Here is a 14,680-nt window from a genome sequence, read left to right as displayed (position 1 = left end):
TCAAGACAGAAAGTGGAGTTCCTTTGTAAATCTCCAAGTGCTAGAAAAGAAGGCATAAATTTATTTGAATAGAATTTGAATGGAAATAATCACATGGGGAGGTTCAACTTGCTGGATTTGATGCAGATCATGATCCAAAGGTGAGGAAGTGGTTAGGAGAGAGGATTTGCACTAATGCCATGGCAAGAAGGAATTGTTGAAAGTGGCAAAGGACTTTCCAAAAGCCATAGTGCAAATTCAAAAAGATTTTCAAAAGTTATTTTCCCAAATGAAAAACATTTTGTCTTGAGTCCAAATCAAAAGCAAGAACTTCCAAGACCAAAGGCAGATCTTGGGTGAATCCAAACAAAACTTTTGCCATAAAGAAAAATATATGAGAGGGAGAGTTCTTTTGAAGAAAAATTTTAAATCACTCCCCTCAAGTCCAATAAAATCTTTTGAAAAATCCAAATAAAAACTTGGGTGTCACAGGGCGCAGCGGGCTGGCTGCCCTCGCGGGGGAGGAAGAGGGTTCCCGTCCAGAACAGGTCTCCGGACGACGGTGCACCTGGCCTCACGGTGGGCGCCAAATGTCGGGTGGTAGGTGCGACATATGCCAACGGGTGGCTTAGCATTGTGGGTGCCAATAAGACGTCGCCGGAGCCTGGAAACGGGATGAGGCGAAGACATGCACGCCGGCGAATCTTACCCAGGTTCGGGGCTCTCCGAGGAGATAACACCCCTAGTCCTGCTCTGCGGGGTCTCCGCATGACCAGTAGATCAGGAAAAGTAGCTACAATCGCTCCTAGAGCTGTGGGGTTCAAGGGAGAAGAAGAACAAGGCTAGCTCTTGCTTCTCTCTCTCTATGGTGTGTGTGCTGTGCTCAGAAGCCAACCCTTTGCATGGGTGCCCCGGGGGGTTTATATAGGCCTACCCCCCGGGGGTACAATCCTAATCTGGCTGGGCACTGGTCCCAGCCGTCAGTGTTTATGCTCGCCGGCTTCTCCGCCGGCTGTTGGGGCCCGCCGACTGGTGGGTCCCGCCGGCTGCCGGCCTCTTGGTCGACAGGCCGGCCCCACCGCCTACGGTCTTGTCGGCGGCTGCTTACTGTAGCCTTGCCCCTGATGACGAGGGCTTCGTTGAGGTAAGCGTGGCTACAGTGGGCCGCCTCGAGGGCTCTCACTGTAGCCTTACCTCGTCTTGTCTCCTTAATGTGGCACATGCTTCGAGGGAGGGGATAGCCGGCTTCTGGGGGCCGGCTGCGCCCTTGGCCGACTGGGGGAGGCCGGGCCGCCTTCATGCCTCTCTCTGGCTAAAGGGGCCCGCCGCCCGTGGGCCGTACTGGCGTCTGCCGTGGGTGACGTCGAGGCTAGCATGGCTACAGTGCCGAGCCGGACGGGAGATGGCCGTCCCGTACGGCGTCCTGTGGCCATGCCTGCCTCGAGCTTCGGGGGTAGTGGGCCGCACTGTGGCCACACCCCGTCTTGTCACCGTTATGTGTCGTAGCTTTGGTGGTTGCGGTCTTGGGCGGCTTCTTGGAGTCGGCGCTCTTCGAGGCCGGCTTCTGGGAAGTCGGCATCCTTTACGGCCGGCTTCCTGGAGTCGGCCACCCCGTGGTTATCCTGGGGGGGAGGTTGCTGAGGCTGGGTCGCCTTCCGTGAGTTGGCTTCAGAGGTAGCCGGCCAGGGAAGGTGGTCCAATGCTTCGAGTGCTTGAAGGCCCAAAGGCCTGATAATTTTTTGGAAGAGCCAGGGGCAGTCGGTTAGGCTACCCGTGGCCATTTACTCCGACACTCTCCGCATGGGCATCCACTGCCGCGTCCTCCCTGGCTCCGCGTCGTCCCCTTCCTAGGCCTTGCCGTCGTCCACCGCCTTGGTGCTCTCGGCGCGGCGTGGTCAATGTGGTCAACGACCGACTTCCATCGGAAGAGTACTGTACGTGGAGAGGCTGACAGCTGGGTCCACGGCCGTAGCAAGGAAGTGCCTCCTCATTACGCGCAAAATAAATATTCCTCCACCTGACAGCGGGGACCCACCGGACGGGCCACCGTATTTCGCAAAAAAACCTTTCCCCCTGACTGTTGGGACCCACCAGCTACATCTTCGCACGCAAGGAAGTGCGTCCGGGCAAAAAACAAAACGATTCACCCCCCTGACTGCCTGGACCCACCAGCTACATCTTCGCACGCAAGGAAGTGCCTGACAGTCTGGACCCACCTGGTCGAAGCGTACGTAGCATTGTCATTCCGGTCGCGAACGTGTACGTACATACTGGTCGATGTAGAGGCGCACATGTATCGTAGTAGAGGCGCGCACGTAGCATGTATATGTACGTATAGCGGCCAGGGTGCAAGAAAGTAAATACGACCACGTACGTACATACGCGCGGGGTCTCTAACGCCTACGCGCGCGTACGTACGGCCAGGGCTCGTGTACATGGTTGGGTCGGAATGGAGAAATAGTGTCGTCATCGTGTTCATGGGGAGCCAACCGGCTGGGTCGGAATGGAATGCGTCGTCGTGTTCATCAGGAGAGCTTGGATGGAACAGCCGATGGAAACGAGGCCTAGCATACCACAGAACAGAGGAAACGGCCTTGTGTTCGACCGGCCACGTTCAAAACGGGGTCCTGTTCATCGGGAGGGATCTGGCGTACTGCAAAACGGAGGAAACAGACCTCCTACGGTCGAAACGGGGGTCCTGTTGATCGGGAGGGGTGTGGCGTACCGCAAAACGGAGGAAACGGACTTGTGTTGGAGCGCTACGGTCGAAACGGGGGTCTTGTTCATCGGGAGGGGTGTGGTGTACCGCAAAACGGGACTCCACGGGATACTGTTCATCTCCACCGTCGACCCCCTCCAGCCTCCACGGGCTACTGCTCATCCACCGTCGACCTCCTCCAGCCTCCACCTGCGACTGTTCATCCACGGGCTCCTGTTCATCCAGCCTCCACCGCGTGCTACTCCACCGGCTACTGTTCAACCAGCCCTCTCCACGGGCTCCTGTTCAACCACCCCTCCACGGGCTACTGTTCATCCAGCCCTCCATCATCTACTATTCATCCTGCCCTCCACGGGGTGGTCATGTTCATCCTGCCCTCCACGGGGTCCTGTTCATCCAGCCCCAACCAGCGCGATCCATCAGGGTCCTGTTCATCCAGAGGCACCACCACGGGGTCCTGTTCATCCACCCCCACCGGGAACTGTTCATCCAACCCCCCCCCCCCCCCGCAACGCTCACTTTCATCCAGAGGCAGCATCGATCGGCTTCAGTTAGCAGCAGTAGCGAAGGAATCGCTCGATCGGGTTCAGTTAACAGCCATCGATCGATCGCTCGGGTTCAGTAACATGTAGCCTGCAGTGCAATCGCTCGGGTTCCCTTAGATCCCAACGCCTCGCTCGGGTTCAGTTAGATCCCAACGCCTCGCACCCACGCGCGTGCGTGTACGAGAGAAACGCGCATCGCTCGGCCCCGACCACCCACCGTAACCGGGAACACCCCGATATTTTCCTCGGCCTCGCTTCTACCATGGTTTTTTCCGTCATGGATGGCCCAAAGGATGTCATGCAGCTACGTCTCCGGCCCGCCCAGGACGAAAAGCCCATTTTCTGTCATGATTTTTTGTCATCGAAGAAGGACCCCACCACATCTATGATGATACCGGGTTTTGTCACAATTATCGTCATAGAAGTGTCATAAGTATGACAGAAAATATTTTCGTTCGGCCCAAAATGTCATGGATGTGTCTTTTTTTGTAGTGCTTGTATCCGGAATTTGAGCTGCCGCCGCCAAAGCCGGGCCCCTGTGAGCCGGATCCTGACCCGCCGGGCGGGCCATTGTTACCACCATGATTATGAGATAAACTAGAAATTTGTACTCTTTCATGATGAAATAGTCCTACCAAGCATGAGTCGAAGGTTGGCCGGGCAGACTATGCTTTGGGCAAGGATCATTAACCAGTGGTTCCAGGTTAAATTTTTCTCCTCCAAGCTTACCCTTACGACGTTGATTTTTATGTTCAGCATTGGTGTTAGGCAAAAAATCTGAGCCGCCATCTGCCGGTTTGCATTTACCACTGTTGCCGTGATTATGTCCTGTCATATTCTGCTGCTGACCTTTACCATTGTCGTTCTTCTTTCCCGTGTTGGTTTTTCCTCATCAGACCCAAGGTCCTTTATGTTGTTTGAGTCGGCATATTTGATGAGAGCCGCCATGAGCTCTCCCATGTCATTGCAGTGACGTTTAAGCTGCCCCAACTTTTGCTTGAGGGGTGGGAAGTGGCAATTCTTCTCTAAAATCAGAATAGCAGATCCGGCTATAATGCTATCCGATGAGTGGATAATAGCCGAAACTCGGCGAACCCAGTGATGAGCCGACTCATCCTCGCGCTGTACACAAGCATCTAGATCAATAATCGACAGAGGCTTCTTACACGTGTCTTTAAAATTCTGAATAAAGCGCGCCTTCAACTCAGCCCATAAATTGATGGAGTTGGCGGGTAGCCCTTTCAACCAAGTTTGAACCGGCTCATCCAGCATCATGGTGAAGTATTTGGCACATACGGCATCGTTAACATCCAACATCTCCGTAGCCAGCTCATAGCTCTCAATCCAAGCCTCATGTGGAAGATTTGCTGTATAATTAGGCACCTTATGAGGGCCCTTGAAATCCTTAGGTAGACGCTCATTGCGTAGAGTCTACGCTAGACACGGTATACGAATAGTCCTGGAAGTCATCCCAGCCTCCACCGACACCGAAGGGTTTAAATGAGCCGCCGCTCTGGTTCCAGGCTCCTCAGCAGCCCGGGTCACACCGGGCGGGTCACACCGGGTGTATTAAAAAGATTCTGCCCCTCAAACTGTGAACATAAGCGACTCTGGTGCCTCCTTCGAAGGACAACATTTGACGTGTTCTAATCCAAATTTGAACGAAAAGCCTCTGCCCTTATCCGTTGTGTCTCGGCCTTCAAGGCGGTCGCTCTGTGGCCATCCTGACATTCTCTGCCTCAAGGTCCTCCCAGGCCTTGGTAACCTCGTCCCGTAGCTTTGCCACCTCCACATTATGCTGCACTTGATTCGCCGGAGTCACCTCTGCGGCTAATAGAGTTGCCAAAGGATCCAAGAGTTCGGATAATACTTGAGTCGGCGGACGCGTAGAGCCGCTCGCCCCACCCGTCGTAGCAGCTGTTGAGCCGGACGTCATGGCCGCAGCCGTTGAGGAGTTTAATGCCGGCTGAGTGCCAGCCAAGAAAATAGCAGCCTTGCTCGACGGCTCATAGGGGTCTGGAATACTGTCACCATCGAAATAGCCCCCGAGCTCGTCGTATTGCAGTAGATAGATTGAGTCGGTTTCGCCGGTTGAGGACTCATCACCAGAATAGATGGTCGTATCTCCACCAGACATAGATCCTTCCTCAAGATCCACCCCATGAAGAAAGCCAAAGAAAAGCGCGCTTCCGGCCGGGTTGAACCCTGGCGGGTCACGCATCGATCCATCTCAACGACACCTGTGTAGGTATCCGGCTCAGGCTCTGACTCTGACTCACTTTTCTTGCCGATGAAGACGTGAATTCCGCGAAGGGGCCCGGTACCCGTACTCAATTGAGTCGGCCTCGGGGCCCCAGCCAGCATCGTCGATGTAGATCTGTCGGATTTCAGGTTTCGGCAAACCCTTGAGGTTCGAACACTGGGGTGCGCACGAAGAACTCTCCCTACCAAATCACTCCCTCAGCCTCACCGTGATCTCAGAGCCTAGCTCGACGAACCCGCAACACAAGAGACACGAGATTTATACTGGTTCGGGCCACCGTTGTGGTTTAATACCCTACTCCAGTGTGGTGTGGTGGATTGCCTCTTGTGCTGAGGATGAATAGTTACAGGGGAAGAACAGCCTCCTGAGGAGAGGTGTTCTTGTGCTTGGTGAGTGTGTGGATGGAATGGATCTAGTCCAAGATGAGTTCCAGATCAGTTGCCTCCTACTGTGGTGGCTAGTCCTATTTATAGAGGCCCTGGTCCTCTCCCCAAATATTGAGCGTGAAGGGAGCCAACAACGGCCAAATTCGAAGGGAGACAACTAGTACAGGTTATCCTGACGAAAGGTGGTCTTCGCCTGCCAAAGGCTCTAGTGGTGACGCCGTCTTGGGCTCCACGGTGACCTCCGTCTTGCCGTCCTACTGGTCTTGGTCTCATTGCACCGTTAAGGAAACCTTTGCCTGATGCCTCGGGACTCCTCTCCTGTGCTTGCCCCTTTAGCACCAAAGAGGAAACGAGGACACTGCGCGCGCTGGCGCCCGCCTGGCTCCAGTCGTCATGGTTTGCGTCACAGGAACCTCGTGAAGTGTCCCCTACCTTGATCTCTCCGCCCCTCGCGAGCTAGCCTGGTGAGGTCGCTCCCGAGGAGGTCTTGTGTCATCCGCCTCGCGAGGCTTGGCCCCTCGCGAGGGTCTTGAGTGTTTGTTGGTGAAGATGGGCCGTACAGGACCGCTGGTGGAGCCATGCCGTGGACCGCAGGCAGGCAAGTCTGGGGACCCCCGTTCCTAGGAAGCCGACAGTAGCCCCTGGGCCCAAGGCATGTTCGGACTTGGCTTTGAGGCGAAGCCAAAGGGCAAGTGCGGAGCGCCACGGGCCCCAATAGCCTACGGCCTTGGTTGACGCGTGGCGATTGATTGGACATGGGCGTCTCCACTTCCCAACGCTGCCTCGGCAACTGCCCGACTTGACGAGTCCCTGCTACATGCAGAGAAAGATCATCATTACATGTGATCGTGGGGATCGCCGGTTGGCCTTCTCCTGCTATAAATGAGGGGGGGGGGGCGAAGCCCCCGTCGCTCATCTCTTCCTGCTCCATTCTCTTCCTCTTCATCGCTCCATTGCTAGCAGCGACCCCCATGGCGCCTACGAAGAGGTTCTCAGCCGCGGAGAAGGGGAAGGCCCGCCAAGAGGGGCCCGGCTCTCCGCCGCCCAAGCGTGGGCGCGGCCGTCCCCGTAAGCACGCCGCAACCCCCGCCGCGGCCCCTCGCGGCCGTGGTGGTGCCTCTTCTCGTGGTGGGACTCGCCCAGATCGTGGCAGCCCCGTTGATGAGGGGAGGCGCGCCATGGTCGCACGGCCTCCCCGGCCGCGCTTCCACTCGACGGAGGTGCTGCCGGAGTTCGCCGTGTGGTCGGAGAACCCGGCCGGCACCTGGCTTCAGCTCCAGCGCTTCTTCGCCGGGGAGCTGCCGGCCACAGGTCCGGGCGGGCACTGGCTGCAGGCGGGAGGCTGCTGCAGCAACGCTTCGTGGGTCGCGGTCGAGGTCTCCGTCACAGGCAACGCAGCCCTGGCCCGTGGCTGGCAGACGTTTTCCCGCGCGTGCGGCCTGGGCAGGCGGTGCCCCCTCCACTTCAAATATGACGGCAACGCGACCCTCTATGTTGAGGATATAACCATTAGAGTCACCCACCCAGGAGGGGTCGGGTTACGTTATAATGATCATCATGTGAAGCCCAGTACCAGGCTAGAGGATGGCCGATCAATAGTGGGCTTAAGACCCGGAGGCGGCTTAAGGCCCGTAGTGATAAACCGCCGTTATGACAAGACTTGTAATGTAAGGCAAGAGTAGTTAAGAGTCCGAGCCGGATACTGTTATAAGCCGGCCGGGACTCTAAGAGCCGCGGGGCGTCAACCTCTCTATATAAAGGGACGACCCGGCGGCGGTTCAGGACGAGAGACAACAGATCGAGAGCCGGGCATAGCGATTAAGCTCCCTGGTCATCGAAACCCTAAGTAATACCACCTCAACTGGACGTAGGCTTTTACCTTCACCGTAAGGGGCCGAACCAGTATAACCCTCGTGTTCCTTGTCCCGTTTAACCCCTTTAAGCTTCCTAGCTGCGATGGCTCCACGACTAAGTCCTTGCACGAGGACATCTGCCGTGACAATTCCACGACAGTTGGCGCCCACCGTGGGGCCAGCGCATGGTGTATTTGAGTTCTTGACGGGCAGCTTCGAAGGGCTCAAGGGATACGCTGAGGGCCGGATGACCAAGAGTCGTCGCGGCAAGCTCTACATCGACAATGCAAACTGGGGCCCCGAGGCCGGCTCAATCGAGTATGGGTACCGGGTCCCCTTCGGCGGAATCCATGTCTTTATTGGCAAGATTGGTGAGCCGGGCCTTGAGCCGGACCGCTGCGCCGATCTCATCGAGACGGCTCAGCGTGCACGACCCGCCCGAACTCTGCCTGCCTTGTAGCATGCTTTCGTGGGATGCGTCCATGGAGGACTCTCCGAAAGATCTGGATCTGGCGAGGAGACGGCCGCTCGCTCTGACGGTGAGTCATCCATAGAGGAGACCGACTCGTTATACCAGCTTCAAGATGGCAGACTCAGGGGTTGTTTCGATGGCGACAGTATTCCGGACCCCTTCGAGCCGCCGAGCCGGGTTGGAATCTTCATGGCTGGCGCACAACCTGTTCAAAACCCCGCCGCCGGGACAGGAAGCCCTGTGCCCTTGCCGGCTCAGGTGCTGATGGATCTCACAGACAAGATGACGGCCCTGTTAACAGCTATGGTCGCCCCAGCGGATCGAGCTCAGCATGACGCGGAGGTGGCACAGTTAAAGTTGGATCTAGCAAAAGCCAAGGAGGATCTGGCGGCGGAAGGGATCAGGATGGCTGCGGAGAGGGCGGCTCTCGACGCCCAGACTCAGCTGATTCAGGCACAGTCTTTCCGGCTCACGATGGATCAGAACGCGTCCAATGAGGTCATGAGAAGGAGGCATCAAAAGGCCCAATCTCGACTCCCTCCGGTTTATGATCCTCGAAACCTCTTCAACACGCCTGGTGCAGGGCCCAGTAACCCGCCAGACATCACGACGCCCAGGGCTGGAACGTCAATTCAACCCCAAGTGATGGGGCCTCCCCGGGTGAACGCTGCCCTGCCTCAGTACGTGCCAATACCACCGGGTCATTATGCCAACCCGTTGGAAAACATGGTCGCCACGGCGGCGCGACTGGCGGCTCTCCCAATCGATGGCGACTCTCCAACGGCGGTTGAAACCGGCCGGGTCAGAGAACTCCTTCAGACGGCTCTGGCGCAGCAAGAGGCATATTCTTATGGCTGGGACAGGATTCATTCAACCCCTCGTCCAGGCCGGAGCCCGAGTTATAGCAGACACATGGTCTCAGCGACCGGCTCACGCAATGTCTGACGCCATGACTTGCCTCCTGGCCACGGCCCGGCTCATAACGGAGCCTTTCACGCGGTAGACCAAGACAGAGCACGGCAAGAGGCGGAGCAGGCGCCTCAGTTGACGGCTTACCAGCCACCGCCGGCTTATCCGACGGCTTCTGTCGATGCGGGTATACCTACAAGGACTGGAGGTGTCCCTTGTCTGGTGCCGGCTCTCCGCAATGAACGTCTGCCCAAGGATTTCAAAGGGCCTAGGAAGGTGCCTAATTACACGGCTGATTTACAACCCGGAGCATGGATCAAGAGTTATGAGATGGCTATGGAGTTGCTGGAGGTTTGTGAAGCGGCGATGGCCAAGTACTTCACCATGATGTTAGATGAGACTGCCCACACTTGGTTGAAAGGACTGCCACCGAACTCTATCGAGTCTTGGGCTGAGCTAAAAGCCCGGTTCATCCAAAACTTCAAAGATACATGTAGGCAATCTATGTCAATTGTGGATTTGACTAATTGCAAGCAGCAGGAGGGTGAGTCTACGACCCATTGGGTTCGCCGGGTCAAAGAGATAATACATTCATCTGATAAGATGGATGCCGGCTCTGCAGTCTTAATGTTAGAGCAGAATTGTCGTTTTGCGCCCCTGAAGATGAAGCTCGAGCGGCTCAAGCGCGATTGCAATGATATGGGTACGCTGATGGCGGCTCTAGTCAAGTACGCCGACTCTGATAGTAGCAAGGATCCCGCGTCGGATGATGAAAGGACAGGGAAGGGAAAACGGAATGGCAATGGCAAGGGCCCCCAACATAACCCGGCGAACCAAGGAGGTAACAAGCGTAAGGCTGATGGCAGTATGGAATTTGTGGCCAACACCAATTCACAGGGTAACAACCACCGGCGCAAGGGGAGACCACCTCCCCGAGCCGGCGGGTCAGGCCCGACGCTTGAACAATTGTTAAATGAGCCTTGCCCAAGGCATGGCTCTAGGGAAAAGCCGGCCACTCATCTATGGAAGGACTGTGCAATCATGAAGGCCTTTAAGAATTCCAATGCTTTCAATGGCAACAATGGCCCGGGCGGCGGCTCAGGCGCCGGTGGCTTTCATGGCCCGGGCGGTGACTCAAATTCCATTTCTCAGAATGTTCAAGGGGGCTTTAATCAGCAGTCCGGCCAGGGTCATCAGCAGCAGGAGGGGGGATACCAGACCAATCCAAAGCAGCTCAATGGTGGACAGTATCATGTGTTTACCACCAGTCTGTGCAAGCGAGATCAGAAGCTTCATAAAAGGGCTGTGAGTGCTGTTGAGCCGGCGGTTCCGCGCTATTTAAGATGGTCTGAGCAGCCTATTGTGTGGAGTAGGGAAGATCATCCTCCCCGGGTTGATAATCCGGGTCACCTGGCCCTGGTGGTGGCTCCTCAGGGGGGGATATAAATTCACTAAAGTGCTCATGGACGGAGGCAGCAGCATCAACATCCTCTATTATGATACCTTCTGTCGTATGGGATTGATTAATAATATCCTCAGCCAGTCCAATACTGTTTTCCATGGGGTGGTGCCTGGTAAGTCGGCATATCCAGTTGGTAAGATCGAACTGGAAGTGGCTTTCGGAGATGAGTACAACTACAGGGCGGAAAAACTAACCTTTGAGGTGGTTAAGATAAGAAGTCCGTATCATGCTTTATTTGGGCGGCCGGCTTACGCCAAGTTCATGGCACGGCCGTGTTACGTGTACTTGCAGCTCAAGATGCCGGGTCACAATGGGACCATTACGGTTCATGGCAGCCGAAAGATAGCCTTGGAGTGTGAGGAAGGTGACGCGACTTATGCAGAATCTGTTTGTGCCACAGAGGAGTTGAAGTTTTACAAGGACAATCTTGACCCGGCAGATATGACGTCTTTGAAAAAGCCAACCACGGAGCATGAGCCGGCCATGAAATTTAAGTCCGCTGATGAGACTAAACTTGTTGACTTTGTTCCAGGAGACTCATCTCAGCAATTCAGCATCAGTGCCAATCTGGATCCGAAATAGGAAGGCGCGCTCATCGAGTTCATCCGTGAGAACAGGGACATCTTTGCATGGAAACCTTTTGACATGCCGGGTGTACCTAGAGAACTCGTTGAGCACACTCTCAATATTGATTTGAAGTTTAAGCCGGTCAGGCAATTCCTCCGGCAGTTCAATGAGGAGAGACGGAAAGCCATTGGTGAGGAGGTAGCCCGGCTCTTGGCGGCCGGGTTTATTGTTGAAGTTTTTCATCCAGAATGGTTAGCTAACCCGGTACTCGTGCTCAAGAAGAACGGCACCTGGCGGATGTGCGTGGACTACACGGACTTAAACAAGGCTTGTCCGGCTGATCCTTTTGCTCTCCCCCGTATTGATCAAATTATTGATGCTACGGCGGGTTGTGAGCGCTTAAGTTTTTTGGATGCTTATTCTGGATAACATCAGATTAAAATGGCAGTTAAGGACCAGGAGAAGAGGGCGTTCATCACTCCCTTTGGAGCCTTCTGTTATGTGTCTATGCCTTTTGGACTCAAGAGTGCACAGGCGACTTATCAGCGTTGTGTGCAGAATTGTCTTCATAAACAGATTGGGCGCAACGTTCATGCCTATGTGGATGATATCGTGGTTAAATCCAGGGAGAAGGAGACCTTGGTGGATGATCTTAGAGAAACCTTTGATAATCTCCGGGTTTACAAGATGATGCTTAACCCGGCCAAGTGTGTTTTTGGTGTTCGTGCAGGCAAGATCTTGGGCTTTCTGGTTTCTCACAGAGGCATTGAAGCTAACCCGGAAAAGATCAAGGCAATCACCTCTCTGGCTAAGCCGGCGTGCATAAACAACGTCCAGCGTCTGGCGGGTCGCATTGCTGCTTTGAGCCGGTTTATAAGCCGCTTGGGTGAAAAGGCCATGCCGCTGTACCAGATGATGAAGAAAACAGATGACTTTATTTGGAATGATGCTGCTGATGCTGCTTTTGAGGATTTTAAGAGACAGCTGGCTGAGCCCCCAGTCCTTGCTGCTCCTGTTGACAAGGAGCCTTTATTGCTGTATGTAGCCGCTAACACATGAGCCCTCAGTGTGGCTGTGGTGGTGGAGCGTAAGGAAACGGGTAAGGAGTATCCAGTTCAGCGGCCGGTTTACTACGTCAGCGAAGTACTCATTGAGTCCAAACAACAGTATCCACATTGGCAGAAGCTTGTTTATGGGGTGTTCATGGCAAGCCGGAAGCTTAAGCATTATTTCCAGGGTCACCCTATCATTGTGGTTAGTTCTGCTCCCCTAGGAGATATCATCCAAAACAGAGAAGCCACAGGAAGAGTTGCTAAGTGGGCTATAGAACTTGGGCCTCATGGTCTGAAGTACGTGCCACACACTGCTATCAAGTCTCAAGCATTGGTGGATTTCATCAACGATTGGACAGAGCTGCAGGTGCCTGAAGAGAAACCGGACAATACTTACTGGACTATTCACTTCGACGGGTCTAGGCAATTGGAGGGCTCGGGGGCTGGAGTTGTATTAACCTCCCCTCGAGGCGACAAGTTTTGCTATGTGCTACGGTTGATGTTTCCCTGTACTAACAATGCGGCTGAGTACGAGGCCTTGCTCCATGGTCTTCGGATGGCTAAGGAGATGAGCTTGAGCCGGGTAAGGTGCTTTGGCAACTCAGATTTAGTGGCTCAACAAGTATCAGGCAAGTGGGATTCCAAGGACCCTGTCATGGCAGCTTATCGCCGCGAAGTTGATGCCATTGCTGGACACTTTCAGGGTTACCAAGTAGAGCACATCGATCGCAGGAAGAACGAGGCGGCTGATGCATTAAGTCGGCTGGGCTCTCAGCGAAAGCCAGTGCCGCCTAATACTTTCTTCGACATTTTGCATAACCCTTCTGTTAAGTTGCCTACAGAGGAAGACTTGGCTGTCCCTGACCCGGAGGCACAGTTGGTGGCTGCTCTCCACATTACCCCAGACTGGACAGTACCATACTTGGCTTACATGACCCGGGGAGAATTGCCTGAGGATGAAACTTTGGCCAGACAGATAACCCGGCGGTCTAAGTCAATGATAATTATCAATGGTGAGCTGCATCGTCGCAGTGTCACATGAACTTTCCAGCGTTGTGTTTCCCCTGAGGAAGGTCAAGCAATCTTAGGTGAAATTCACGAGGGGGATTGTGGCCATCATGCCGGCTTAAAGTCCCTTGTGGCCAAGGCTTTTCGTCATGGTTTTTATTGGCTGACGGCTCATGCTGATGCAGAGGATTTGGTCAGTAAATGTGACGGTTGCCAGAGATTCTCGCGACGGGCTCATGTGCTGGCTCAGGAATTGAGGATGATTCCAATCACTTAGCCGTTTGCGGTCTGAGGGCTTGATATGGTTGGGCCTTTTAAAAGATCCAAGGATAAGAAGACCCACCTCTTGGTGGCAGTCGACAAGTTCACAAAGTGGGTTGAAGCAGAGCCAGTTAGTAAGTGTGATTCAGCCACAGCGGTTCAGTTCATGAAGAGGGTGATATTTCGCTTTGGTTTTCCACATAGCATTATAACTGACAATGGCACCAATCTGTCTAAAGGCGCCATGGAGGAGTTTTGTCAACGAGAGCATATTCGGCTTGATGTTTCATCAGTGGCTCACCCTCAATCCAATGGTCAAGCTGAGAGAGCCAATCAGGAAATCTTGAAAGGCATCAAGCCCCGGCTTTTGGTCCCTTTGCAACGGACGCCGGGTTGTTGGGTGGAGGAGTTACCCTCCGTGTTATGGAGCATCAATACTACTCCTAACAGGTCTACGGGTTACACGCCTTTCTTCATGGTTTATGGAGCGGAGGCGGTCCTCCCTGGCGACATCCGTCATGACTCGCCTCGAGTGGCGGCTTATGTTGAGGCAGATAATGAGCGGGCACGCCAAGATGCTCTTGACTTGTTGGATGAACAGCGTGATGTGGCAGCGGCTCGCTCGGCGATTTACCAACAAGACCTGCGCCGCTATCACAGCCGCCGGGTTAAGTCCAGAGTCTTCCAGGAAGGTGATCTGGTGCTCCGGCTCATCCACGATCAAACAGATGCACACAAGTTATCCCCGCCTTGGGAAGGGCCCTTTGTGGTCAGCAAGAACTTGCACAACGGGTCATACTACCTTATCGATGTTCGGGAGCACAAAGATTCACGTAAGTCGGAGGAAGAGACCCGTCGGCCGTGGAACATAGCTCAGCTTCGGCCTTATTACACTTGAGCCACCGGCTCTCATAATGTACATATTTCTACAGCCATGTATATATTATGATAAATAATAAAGCAGGACCTCTGTCCTTTTCTCCTCCAAAGGCCAATGTGTTATTGTTATTTCTATTACAACATTACATGGTCACTTGGAGGTTGATCCGGCTTACGATCGTATTCGAATCTCGCCGTTAACAATATGATCACTTGGGGGCTTCCTGTTCAAACATAGGTCGTATTCGAACCAAAGAGAACATAGCTGTCGATACCCACTTGATTGGCAAATTGCCGACCTCGTTGGGGAGTTTTTCTTGATCAT

Source organism: Aegilops tauschii, chromosome 5 (genome assembly GCF_002575655.3).
Source record: "Aegilops tauschii subsp. strangulata cultivar AL8/78 chromosome 5, Aet v6.0, whole genome shotgun sequence".
NCBI classification, from domain to species: domain Eukaryota; kingdom Viridiplantae; phylum Streptophyta; class Magnoliopsida; order Poales; family Poaceae; genus Aegilops; species Aegilops tauschii.
The sequence above is the reverse complement of the archived record's forward strand: the minus strand, read 5'-3'. Positions refer to the sequence as shown.